At 39.0% G+C, this 14,144-nt stretch overlaps 1 pseudogene; it reads right to left on the reverse strand.

The window, feature by feature from the left end:
* Positions 1-14,144, reverse strand: part of LOC137765834 (phospholipid scramblase 4-like) — a 33,313-nt pseudogene that overhangs the window by 12,877 nt on the left and 6,292 nt on the right.

Below are 14,144 nucleotides of genomic sequence, written 5' to 3' on the forward strand. Positions count from 1 at the left end.
TTTCATACATCTTTCAAGTAATTACTATATATATGTATATGTATATAGACATAATATACACAGAGAGAAAAACTTACTAAATTTTCAAAATTCTTTCCTTAACAAACATTGAATTTTGTTCACTAAGACAACAGCTCTCAAGAGTCATCCCCAGCCCAGCAGGATCAGCATTATACTGGAAATACTTAGAAATGCAAAACCTCAGGTTGTTCCCTAAATGTACTGAATGAGGAACTCTGGAGATGGGCCCAGAAATCTGTACTTTAACAAACGCTCCAGGTGATTCTGATGTACAATTAAGTTTGAGAACCTCTGCTCTAAGAAATCCTTAGCTTAAGGGTTAGCTGTAGGGGATACATTTGTTCTATTTCTGTTGATCCAAAATCAAACTAGAAACAATACTTTCAAGTATTTTTTATAAAGGAATGCAATTAAATGCTTTCTAAAAAACTGAACTATGGCAGGTGTCATAGCAATCTCATATATCAAGTTAATAACAGACCTTCACTTTAAAAAGGAAAAGTTAGTAACATAATAATAGCTACTACTTTTGTAGTGCTTACTGTGTGCCAGGCATGGTCCTAAGCACTTTATATATAATAACATATTTAATCGTCAAATCAACTCATGTAGGTAAGTACTATTATTCTTCCTATCTTACACAGGGGAAAACTAGGGCATAGAGAGGTTAATATGACTCCCCCAAGCATGGATCTAAGAGGAAAGTGAGGCACGGAGTAACAAGTGGTAGAGCTGGGACGCTAACTCTAATTGGATATTTATTTCCATAGTCCTTATTTTAATCATAAGGAAATACTGCTGCTTATGATAAATTAAGTACCTAATTTTTATTTATAAACCATTTATTTCTTAAAAGTAGTGCATAGGTGTGAAAATACTCTTGCTAGATTGATGCATATGGAGTCTTTTGGCCCTAATCAGGCCAGTCCACATGTTGGGATCTGGTCAGCACTGTAGTTTGCTTGTTTGTGTTTTAATTTGAGAGACATTAGACTGGGCTGCACTGTCAGTTCCCCTACCTTCCTTCACTCCCTGATGTCTTACACTTGCAGTAGAAGAGTTCTAGGTCAAGTGAACAACAGTCAAAACTGAATCATAAAAACAGAGGGTTACTAACACTCAATCAACTCCCGGACTTGAGTCAGTTTATAGATTCAAAAGTCCTTGAATAAAGAGGAGGCCGGGTCCCCTGGAGGAAGGACCCTGAGACATTACCAAAAATTTATACTATTAATATTTCCCTAAGCCTTGCCTATGGAACCTATGGCCTTTTACTAGGGTAACTGTGCATTGAAGAAAAGGAAATAATGGGTCCCTGAAACCGCCCTGTTGTTATTTCCCCAGTTCAGAATGCGTAACTGGAAGAAATACTCAGTAGCTGGCAGAATCCCTACATTGGTTCCCTGACCTGTGGAGTGAAGCCTATTATGGTGGAAAAGGCCAAGGAAAAGCCAATTAGAGTCACTTTTACCTAGCAAAATAGTAAACCAAAATCAATACTGTATACCTGGAGGTATCACAGAAATTAGTGCCATCATCAAGGACTTGAAAGATGCAAAGGTGGTGATTCCCACCACATACCCATTCAATTTGTCTATTTGGCCTGTGAAGAAGACAGAAGGATTTTGGAGAATGACAGCGGATTATCGTAAACTTGAACAGGTGGTGATTCCAATTGCAGTTGCTGTAGCAGATGTGGTTTCATTGCTCTGAGCAAATTAACACGTCCCCTGGTACCTGCTATGTAGCTATTGATATGGCAAATGCCTTTTTCTCCATCTCTGTCCCTAAGGTCCACCAGAAGCTGTTTGCTTTCAGCTGGCAACACCAGCAATATACCTTCACTGTCCTACCTCACAGGCATATCAGCTCTCCAGTCCCATGTCATAATTTAGTTCACAGGGATCTTGATTACCTTTCTCTTCCACAAGATATCATACTGGTCCACTGTACTGATGACATTATGTTGAGTGGACCTAGTGAACAAGAAGCAGAAACTACTCTAGACTTATCTGTAAGATATTTGCATATCAGAAGGTAGAAAACAATCCAGCAAAAATTCAGGGGCCTTCTACCTCAGTGAAATTTATAGCAGTTCCATGGTATAGGGCATGTTGAGGTATCTCTTCTTAGGTGAAGGATAACTTGGTGCATCTGGCCCCTCCTATGACCAAAAACAAAAAAAAGAAAAAAAAAAGAGGCACAGTGTCTCATGGTACTCTTTGGATTTTGGAGGCAACATATTCTTCATTTGGGTGTGTTACTCCAGCTCTTTTACCAAGTATCCTGAATAGCTGATAGTTTTGAGTTGGGCCAGAACAAGAGAAGGCTCTGCAACAGGTCTGGTCTGCTATGTAAGCTGCTCTGCCATGTTACCCAGCAGATCCAATGGTGTTTAAAATGTCAGTAACATACAGAGATGCTGTTTGGAGTCTTTGACAGGCCTTTAGGATTTTGGAGCAAAATCCTGACATCCTCTGCAGAGAACTACTTTCCTTTTGAGAAATAGCTCTTGGCCTGCTATGGGGCTTAGCAGAGACCAAACTCTTAAGCACTGGCCACCAAATTACCATGGGACCTAAGCTACCAGTCATGAACTGAGTGTTATCTGACCCAGCAAGCCCTAAAGTTGGGTGTGCACTGCAGCACTCCATCGTCAAATGGTATATATGTGATTGGGCCTGAGCAGGCCCAGAGGGCATAAATTACATGAAGAAATGGCCCAAATGTCCATGGTCCCCACTCCTGCCACATTGCCTTCTCTCTCTCTCTCCCTCTCTCTCTCTCTCTCTCTCTCAGAATGCACCTACCATCAGCTCACAGAGGAGGAGAAGACTCAGGCTTGATTTACAGATGGTTCCCCATGATATGCAGGCACCACCTGGACATGGACAGCTGCAACACTACAGCCCCTTTCTGGGACAGCCCTGAAGGACAGTGGTCAAGAAAATCCTCCCGGTTAGCAGAGCTTTGGGCAGGACACCTGGTTGTTCACTTTGCTTGCAAGGATAAAAAGCCGGATGCATGATACTGATTCATGGGCTACGGTCAATGGCTGGATGACCATTTGGCTGGATGGTTAGAGACTTGGAATGAACACGGTTGGAAAATTGGTGACAAGGAAATTTGAGGAAGAGGTATGTGGGTAGACTTCTCTGAATGGACAAAAAACATGCCGTTATTTGTGTCCCATGTGAATGCTCATCAAAGGGTGACCTTAGCAGAGGAGGATTTTAATAATCATGCAACTAGGATGAGACATTCTGCTCTACCAGCCAACTCCTTTCCCAGCCACACATCATATCCCATTGGATTCATGAAAAAAGTGGCCATGGTGGGAGGGATAGAGGTCAACATGGGCTCAGCAACAAGAACTTCCCCTCCCCAAGGATGACTGGGCTATGTCCATGGCTGAGTAGCCAACTTACGAGCAGCAGAGACTAACAATGAGTCCCCGGTATGGTATCACTCCATGAGGTGATCAGCCAGCTATCTGGTGGTAGGTTGACTGCATTGGACTCTTACATCATGGAAGGGCAGCGTTTTGTTCTTATTGGAATAGACGCTTACTCTGATATGGATTTGCCTTCCTTGCATGCAAGGCTTCTGCCAAAACTACCATCTGTGGACTTACAGAATGCCTTATTCACCATAACATGATATTTCACACAGCATTGCTTCTGACTGAGGAACACACATTACAGCAAAAGAAGTGTGGCAATGGGCCTATGCTCATGGAATTCACTGGTGTTACCATGTTCCTCACCATCCTGAAGAAGCTGGATTGATATAATGGTGAAACAGAAGATTTGAAGATTTGGCTACAGTACCAAGTAAGTGGCAATGCCTTGCAAGGCTGGGGCAAGGTTCTCCAGGAGGCTACATATGCTCTGAATCAGCATCCAAAGTACAGTGCTGTTTCTTCGATAGCCAGTATTCATGAATCCAGGAATCTAGGGGTGGAAATGGGAGCAGCACCACTATCACACATAGTGACCCATTAGCAAAACTTACGTTTCCTGTTCCTGTGACCTTATGCTCTGCTGGCCTAGAAGCCTTAGTACCAGAGTGAGGAATGCTTACACTAGGAGGCAAAACAATGATTCCTTTATTCTGAAAGTGAAGACAGTCACCCTGGCACTTTGGACTCTTCATGCCTTTGAGTCAACAGGCAAAGAAGGGTGTAACTATACTGGATGAGGTGACTGATCCTGATTACCAAGGGGATATTGGACAGCTACTTAACAATGGAGGTAAGGAAGAATATTCTGGAATACAGGAGATCCTTTAGGGCATCTCTTGGTATTACTATGCCCTGTGTTAATGTCAATGGAAAACTACAATCACCCAATCCAGACAGGACTACTAATGTCCCATGACCTTTAGGAATGAAGGTTTGGGTAACTCCACCAGGTAGAAAACCACAACCAGCTGAAGTGCTGTCTGAAGGCAAAGGTAATAAGTAGAGGGAGAAGGCAATTATAAATGCCAGCTATGACCATGTGACCTGTTACAGAATTGAGAATTACAACTGAGTATTCCTTACTTTGTTATATGTTGTATGTATAGCAAATATCTTTGTTTTCCTCTCCTATTCCCTTATCATGTAACATAAGATATATTGACTTATTAGTATTTATGTATTAATTTTATATCATAGTATTTAAGTTACTGGATATCAGGAGAAGAGTTAACATCACTCAAGGACTTTCTCTTCTAGGGAAGAGGTTAGTGTGTTTTCTTTTTTCTCTTTTTTAAATTAATTAATTAATTAAATTTTGGCTGCATTGGGTCTTCATTGTTGTGTGCGGGCTTTCTCCAGTTGTGGCGAGCGGGGGCTACTCTTTGCTGTGGTGCACAGGCTTCTCACTGTGGTGGCTTCTCCTGTTGCAGAGCACGGGCTCTAGGAGGGCGGGCTTCAGTAGTCGTGGCATGTGGGCTCAGTAGCTGTGGCTCGCGGGCTCTAGAGTGCAGGCTCAGTAGTTGTGGCGCACGGGCTTAGTTGCACCCATTGGCAAATGAGGATTAATAAAAAGTTTGACTGCACTGGCCTGTGCCAGAGGTAGGGAAAAAACTGTCCACTGAGAATTCATAATCAAGATTTGCACTTATTGTTTAGGGGTTCATATTTAAAACACATACAGAACTTGGGAAGCACCAAACTGACAGAATAACATAAAAAGTGGTCTTCATTTGGCTGCACCACTGGGACACCAGCAGAAGGGAAAGCAAACTGCTCATAGAGAGCGTAACCTCAGACAAGACCTCCTTGGAGACTCACAGGCTTCTAGAGGCAACATGCCACCATTTTACTCTATTTCTCTTCCTGTGTTAACACAGAAAGAAACCAAATATCACACAGAGATGAAAGAGGCACATGGCACAGTGGTTCAGGGTGTAGCCTCTGGAGCCACCTTCGATAGTGGCTTTCGGACATTTAGCTAACTGGATGACTTTGAACAAGATTCCTAACCTCAGTTTTCTCATCTTTAAAATGAGAATTATTATAGTACTTTATCTAACATATAAGAATTAAATGAATTACTATATGGAAAGTAGTTAGAACCAGAACCATGCCTAGAACATAGCAAGCACTAAAAAGGGCTAGCTGCTCTTATCATCATTAGCATCACTGTTGTTATAGGTAATCGGTTACATTATCCCACCTATTTCATCATTAGGATTTTTTTCCTCCATATTTACCCAGATGCATATCCATCTGGCCTGCAATTAAATTTTAAGGTAAACCTAACAACTATATATAGAAAAATTATGTGATTTCACATGACTGGTCTTTGTTGAGAAGCAGCAGAACTAAGAACCACAGGAAAATTTAATGGGCAACTATTAAGCTATCTAATTATATAATGCATTTAGAACTTACTATTTTTTTTTAAAGCTACACTTATATATAGGTTTCCAGCATAAATCATTTGCCTTATAATGTGTTATGTTAGGGCACACATATTTTGGTTCCGTAGAATCCAGAAAATGTTACATGGATAGACGCTCTAAGATACACACAAGGCTGAGTAAACGGAATACAGCTTTAACCTCAAGAATGGATGAGCCACAGTCATCCCAGCCCTAGCACCTCCCCCTGCTCTGCCACACACACCAGTGACAATGACCACCAGCCTATCAGGGGACTGGGCAAACAGGGTTAAGACAGCAGGCTGCCTCACCAAGTTTCTGTTGGAACTTTGAGACTCATGAGCTCAACAGCTCTTGTATCAGCTAAATTCTACCTGTTCTGCATCCTCTCTTCCAGGACCTTTCATGTTTTTCCCTTTCTTTCCAACTCCCTTCATTACAATTACATCTGAGGGAAGAGATTCCTCAGCACCCCATCTGCCTACTATGAACTCCTAATGAAATTTCAGCTTTGTCTCTAAAAAGTACGATTAACTGATACCTGTCTCATGATGTAGTTTTGAGAATCATATGACACACATGTACAAACTGATTAATTATTTTATATCAATAACTCTTGGTGAGCTTCATACTTTAATTATATATTCTTGCTTTACACTTGCTGAGGGATAGAGTACTATTCTGTTCATCTTTGAGTCTCCTTAAATACCTAGCAATGTCTTACAAACAACAGGACTTTTATTCATTCAGTCATTCATTTATTCAACATTCATTGAGCATTTCAGATGTACTAGACACTGCCCTTGGCTTCGGTGTAGGTTAATAAATAACTAAAATTTACTGACTGACCTTTTCAATTGAATCTTGTCACAAGTCATGTACCTAGTGAGTGGCGGAGTCAGGAGATGTCCTAGTTGTCACATTTATTCCCTTCCCAGCACCCTGTACTACTTCTCATGAGAAAGGATAACATTTTCAAGATAACTCAAAAGTGACAGACTTACCATGAGGAAGCAAGCTCCAGAAAAGATGGCTTTCTTCGTCACATCCAGGTCTAATGGGAAGGGAACTTCAAAGTGGTCAGCATCGCTCATTGCAGATAACAAACCATTCCACTTCCAAGTAATACTGCCCACGTTGGATACACCATTGAGTGATTTGACCTAGAAAGACAAGAATGAGACTTTGTGATGATTGAAAAGTGTTAAAATACATGTTTTAATCTTCTAATTAGAAGCAGTTTATATTGAGATAGCATAAAAACAGTGCATGAAAAGGACATAGAAGTTATGTAATTTCAAATGAAGAAAGGGTTAAGGGTTAGGAAAGGTTAGGTACTATGCAACTAGTTAAGAGCTAAGCTGGACTACATCTTAAAATTATCAGGCCAATGCTCTTTCTTCATCCTTAAATGAAGCATTAGGGGGAACTCGTGTCAAGAGGTATGATGTGAACTAATTCCTAAATTCTTTTTTTTTTTTTTTAAACATTTTTTTTTAAATTAATTAATTAATTTATTTATTTTTGGCTGTGTTGGGTCTTCGTTTCTGTGCAAGGGCTTTCTCTAGTTGTGGCGAGCGGGGGCCACTCCTCATCGCGGTGCGCGGGCCTCTCACTCTCGCGGCCTCTCTTGTAGAGGAGCACAGGCTCCAGACGCGCAGGCTCAGTAGTTGTGGCTCACGGGCCCAGTCACTCCGCGGCATGTGGGATCCTCCCAGACCGGGGCTCGAACCCGTGTCCCCTACATTGGCAGGCAGGTTCTCAACCACTGCGCCACCAGGGAAGCCCCCCTAAATTCTTTTCAACATAGCTAAGGATTAGGACTGGGGATTGGGAGGAAATGTCCTCCAGTTCAGGAAGCCACATGAAAAAGCAAGGAGGTATGTATGGTGCTGTGCACTTCACACAATCCATATAATCACACAAGCTTCTGTAGGCTAAATTCACTGTCTTCTTTAAGGTATCCTAGAACACCAAAAGGACTCTGCTTCTAAAAGGGGGACCCTGGCACTTGTTATAGGGTAAATATGCTAATGTCACTTGGTCATGGGAATAACACACTATTTTCTCCCCACACTTCAGTTTATCCACATTTTCTTTTTGCTATAATGGCCTTTTTTATCACATAAGCAATGCTTGATGATACGGTGAAATAAAATGGGAACTCAAAAAGTTTACTGGATGTACATGATGAACTTAGCTGGATTATAAGGCATTCAGAAAGGAATCTTTAAAAAAATCCAGGAAATATTTCTATGAATTTCTTTTGTCAAATTTGTTAGACCATAAGGAATTATTTGTAGCCACTGAAATAAAGGCAATGTTGGGGGTTTTTTTACTGAAAAAATGCTATAATATGACCTATTATGAGTTTTACCTGTACTAAAAAAATAGATTAGGTCAGGCTATTTCTCTCATAAGGTTTTTAATGAGTTATTACTCTTTTTACCTTTACCAACTGCTGAAATCATAAAAAAAGGGCTCACATTTTGGAAAAATACCATGCAATCCAGTAGCAATATTTGAAAATGTTTTGATGTCAGATGGTTAATTAACTCTTTAACCATACTACTATACTCATTTTATAAGTGATATTATAAACCTCAATTCATTTAACATGAGAAAGTGGACTGAAACAATATCATTCTGAAGTTGGTTACCCCACGTACAGAAAATTCTAAATACATTATGTTAACATTAGGTTACCTCAAAAACAGAATCCGAACCACAGCTGTAGGTGGAGCACAGCCCATGCACTCACATTTTCTTTCTTCTCTTTTTGGATGCTGTACACCACCCTTCACAGGTTCCAGTGTTCCACGACAAAGCCAGTGGTGATGCCAGGAGGACACTGCACCTCCAGCTGCAAATGAAGCAGTGACAGAGGCAAAGATGCTACATTTATACGTGCACACATACACACCACCTAGATGTGTTTCTTAACTCACTCAAGAACTAGGGAAATTGTTGTTGGGAGAGATAGTCCTCCATGGATCTCTGGCACTTCACTCCTACTCTTCAAGAATGTCTTTGCAGGGAGGAACTTTGAAGGATGGGGCCACATTTTCCTTTAGGACACAGAGAAAGCTTGATTACCACCTGCTATAAAATAGCCAGTTCCCTTTCTAATTTTATTGTGGGTGTGGTTATAAAAGGGAATTTTTGTAGTGCTGAACTGTTGGGTATCTGTACTGTGGTGGTGGATACCGGAATCTACACAAGTGATACAACTTCACACACACACACACAAACACACCACGGATAAAAGTAAAACTAGGGAAATCAGAAAAAAATCTATCATGGGATAAATGTTCCATAAATTGAGTAAGCTTGTCATTTTGATTAGCTTTACTACATCATGGCTTACTTTAATCTTAGAAGGCTGCACTTACAGGATATAAGAAGAAAACCAAGCCATGAATGTGAAGCAAATATCTTTTGGATATTCCTAGAATATCCAAAAGAATCAAGGATTAGAAGTGAAGATTCATCCTAAATACAAGGTTATTATTACAAAAACAGTAATGATAAAGTATGATACCTGGAAACAACAACTAACATTTTTTGAGCACTGTTCTATGTGCCAGGTGCTGTTCTGAGCAGTTAACATTTATTTACTATTTAATCTTCAAAAAAATCCAGGTGATATGTACTATTATTATCTCCATTTTATAGAAAACCAAAACACATAATTATTGGGCTTCCCTGGTGGTGCAGTGGTTAAGAATCCACCTGCCAATGCAGGGGACATGGGTTCGAGCCCTGGTCCGGGAAAATCCCACATGCTGTGGAGCAACTCAGCCCGTGCACCACAACTACTGAGCCTGCGCTCTAGAGCCCGTGTGCCACAATTACTGAAGCCCACGTGCCTAGAGCCCGTGCTCTGCCACAAGAGAAGCCACTGCAATGAGAAGCCTGCACACCTTAAGAAGAGTAGCCCCCTCTCTCTGCAACTAGAGAAAGCCTGCGCACAGCAACGAAGACCCAACAGAGCCAAAAATAAATAAATAAATAAAGTTTTTAAAACCCATAATTATTATCAGCATTTACTAAATGTTAATGTATTAATTTAAATATATTAATGTAAATGTATAAATTAATATTAATTTACTTACATTAATACATTAATATTTAGTAAACGCTCATACTTAACATAATATGTCTTTTAAAAGTAATTCCGTGGGGGTATTATTGTATGTATTTTATGTATAAGAACACTGAGGCCCAAAGACGTTAAGTAAACTGTACACATTTAAGTAGGTAACATACGTAGAATTCAAAATTCTGGTTGGTCGCTATTTAAAGCTGCTTTTCTTCTCCTTGCAGCAAACAATCTTCCTAGAGCTGCACAGGTTGTAGAAGACTAACAAACTGTAACCCAGAACATCTGCTTTCTGGTTCCAGCACTGCCACCTGCCGAACGTAACAGCATCATCAGGCACTTAAATCTTTCTGATACACTCTTTAATCTGTAGCAAGACATTGGGTTGTGATGGGTAAAGTTATCTAAAATCTCTTCTAATTCTAAAAGCATAAGTGTATGCTTAGCAACACCTTATCCAGGGATCCAAAGAGACATTTAGATAAATGTGACTACTGTTCTAGGTGATAGGTACATTTCTAATTCAGTAGACACAACTGATAGAATTGTGGTCACTGACTAAACAACTCTAATCTGTGCTTGACCCACCAATTACCACTGAAGAGCATGAACCCATAAGAAAAAGCCCTTTGTGATTTTTCTTAGGTGAAATAATTTGGTTTCCCCCTCCCCACCAATCTTCCATTCTGACTGGCAGAGCCAGCGGAAATCCCCTCCTCTGTAGTTTTGGAAGGAGCATAGCCATGCAATGAAGAGTTGGATCAGGAAGAAACAATGGATTAGACTTCCATTCTCTGACTTCTTGCCTGGGGCAGGGACAACTGAAGTTGGTGCATCTGAAAGGTCTCTTGCATTGTCATGACTTCTGGGTCCATACAGTCAATGACCCGAGGGCCTCAGTGTCTCAGCAGCATTCTGAATAAAGCTGGCTGTGACTGTCCTACAATGTAAGTTACAATGTAAACTATCTCTTCCAGGTTGTTTTTAGCATGGCATCTATAATTAGTTTCAAAACCTGCTGTCATTAAAAAACAAAATGAGAGAGCCATCTTAAATTAGTAGTGAAAATTGTCCTCAAGAAGTATTTGTGCAGCATTTCTTAGGGTATAAAGAAAAACAGCTTTTTAAAATTTTTATTTGAAACATACACAATTGATTCAAACATCAAAATATTTTATAACCCTTATAAGTATATAAGTCCTTTAGAATTTAAAACATTTATTTTAAGCTCAGGGCAAAATGGTTTAAAAATGTTTTTTTCACATAACAACAAAGATGGGAACCATATTGAATAAGACTGATTATGTTTTATATAATACCTGTATTCAGAAAACTTATAAAAATATTTTAATGAGATTTTACTTTGCATCATGAAATAGTCAGCTTGTGAACTGCAGTAAGATGATCAATATCATTGCAACTTGCAAATAGAAAAAGGACCAAGAAGAGTTAAAAGCTTTATGCTGTAGCCCAACTAATGTGTAGAGTTGTTGCTTTAAGGGTCAGGAATGCTTTACTGATAAAGGACAGGCTTCATGTTGACTGTCCTCATTTCTCCTACTTCCAAAGCAAGGACCATGGACTGGAATTCAGTAAATCTAGATTCTGCTTTTCTCTTGCTAAGTCATTTAGTTTTTCTGTTCTTTTTTCCCCCTCATCTATAAAAGGTGAATGATGGGGGTAGAGAGAAGGGCTAAGTGTAGGACCAAATAATATATAAGATCTGATGATTACCTGATTTACAAATAAATAAAATTATACAAAATAATTCCCTTAGTTTCTAAAGGACAATCTTTCCTCTTTGAACCACTAAAAATTGATTAATCTAAAGAAGAAAGTGGATATTAGATAATTCTGATTCAAATGTTGCTGATTCAAACCTGATTCAAATATTGCTGAACATTACTGGATTATACATACTCTCCAGAGGCTCAAAACGCTGAAGAACGTGTATGCTGTCCAACTATTGGGACAGAAAAAAGCAATTAGGAGAGAGAGAAATAATAGAATTAAAACAAGTTAGCATTAGAAAAGAAATTGAAGATAGATGTATTACAGCATGTTAACTGATTTTTAAAGTATCTTTAATATGAATAGAGTTAATTAAATATATATTTTTTCAAGTGAAATCAGCCTATCTGCACCTGATCAGATGGTTATTAGCAGAGCCGTCCAGATAGGAAAAACACTTTCCTCCAGTTCTACAGTAAAAGATTGAAACATTTATCTAAAATATCAGAAAATCACCTTCCTGCTACAGTAACCGCATTGAGAAGAAGCTGTGTTGACATAGATTGCTCCTAGCTCAGTCTCCTCAGTCCATACTCACTGATACCTTTGACATGTCTTCCACAGACTGGACTTGTCAGGAAGTTCAGGACAGTTTAACATGGACCAGCCAAAGAGAAGCCAATTTTCTCAGTGGCTTTGGGAGAGTGAATCAGCTAGTGGACCTTATATAGGAATGTCCAATTTTATATCATTTCACAGGTACTGCTGGTAGAGTAACATAATGATTGCCATTCACTTGAGTTACTAAACACCAACATCTTCCCTTAGCGCACACTTTAATTAGGAAAAGGTTGGAGAGGGCAGGAAACACGACTAGGATTAGGGCACAAGAGAGGAAAGAGAGGTTGGGAATACCATTAAATAAACTTTTTATCTTAGTTTTACTTCCGAATTACTCCCAAGAGGGACATTTGACAGGCCCATTATCTATTACACTTGAGTCCTTCTAGCAAAAGGAAAGAAATCTCCTTGAGGACAGACTGATCATACCTTATACAATTTTACATCGTTTCTAATTTGTGAACACAGAATATTGACTGAAATGCCATATTTCCTTAAATATCTGTTGTATAAGTTAATGAACAAGTTAATGAATTTGGTGAATAACTTAATGAATAGGTTTTGAAGTGAATAAAATTGAAAGTGACTTAACTGAGCATGAATGTTTAGTCATGTCGTTGATTACAGGAAGGTAGAGAGAACACAATCCATGCTTAATTCAAGACTTTTTCCTCTATGAAAACACAACCAGATGGGAGGGGGGGTCTGAACATGCCTTATAATTTTTCAAAAGTGGCCACTAAAATGGTTTATCATCTCTTTAAAAATATTCTAGGATCTTAAAATCTAGGATTGAAAGATAAAACATATTCAGACTTGGTAAAATGTCCACTGCTGGGCAAAATATCCTAAAGATATGAAGCTCTTCAATATGGAAGGAATTTACCCCATAACAAACTGTGGCTATTTAAGGAGTAGTTATTTGAGGAGGTAATGGAGTCCCTGACAAACTCAAGCCTCAGAAACCACATAATCCTGCTATGTTGGACAGAATTCCACTCACGGGTCCTGATAAGGCTCTACATATCCTCCATATGAGATCTCAGAAGTCTAGGGAAGATCGAGAAAAATGATTGGGTGTGTGCCTTCCATTCACACTCAAGGAAGCATTTTACCTAAACAGCATCAATACAGTTCTCATCCATTCAGTGGTTCCTATGTGCCAGGAATTATATTACATGTCAACAATTCTCATAATGCCTAACAGGGTAGGGATAGTTAGTACTGATACTATTTTATAAATGAAGAAATTGAAGTACCAATAGGTTAAGAAATGTGTTCAAGATTGCAGAACTAGTAGGGGATAAAGTCAGAATTAAAAACCATATTGTCTGGCTCCAAAGCCTGTTTTATCTTCTGTTTATTTCTGGTTTTGTTTTTTTTTAACTCAAACCATTTCTGAAAGGGAAAAGTGAACCCATCATATCTATCATTTAACCTCTGTCAGGGTAATAGAAAAAGTTAAACAACTTTTTTTTTTAACTTAAATAAACAAATTTAAAGTTATACAATTTTAAGAAACAAGGGAAATGGTCTAGGAGACCCTAGGCTTGCAAGGACAAATTCCTGTATCATTGTGCACGTATAAAAAAGATTTTCTAAAACGTATTTACTATAAATATTCTATAAGCTTCTGATGTAATAAAGGGGTTTACTCCAGCAATTTAATGACTTTTATGTGTATTTTATAGTTATTTAACAAAGAGATAGTTTAATAAAATTTTTGCCTTCTGGAAATTCCAATTTCCTGATCCAACTGTATTCCATTTCACACATCATTTCTATAGTATCAATA

Source organism: Eschrichtius robustus, chromosome 6 (genome assembly GCF_028021215.1).
Source record: "Eschrichtius robustus isolate mEscRob2 chromosome 6, mEscRob2.pri, whole genome shotgun sequence".
Lineage (NCBI taxonomy): Eukaryota > Metazoa > Chordata > Mammalia > Artiodactyla > Eschrichtiidae > Eschrichtius > Eschrichtius robustus.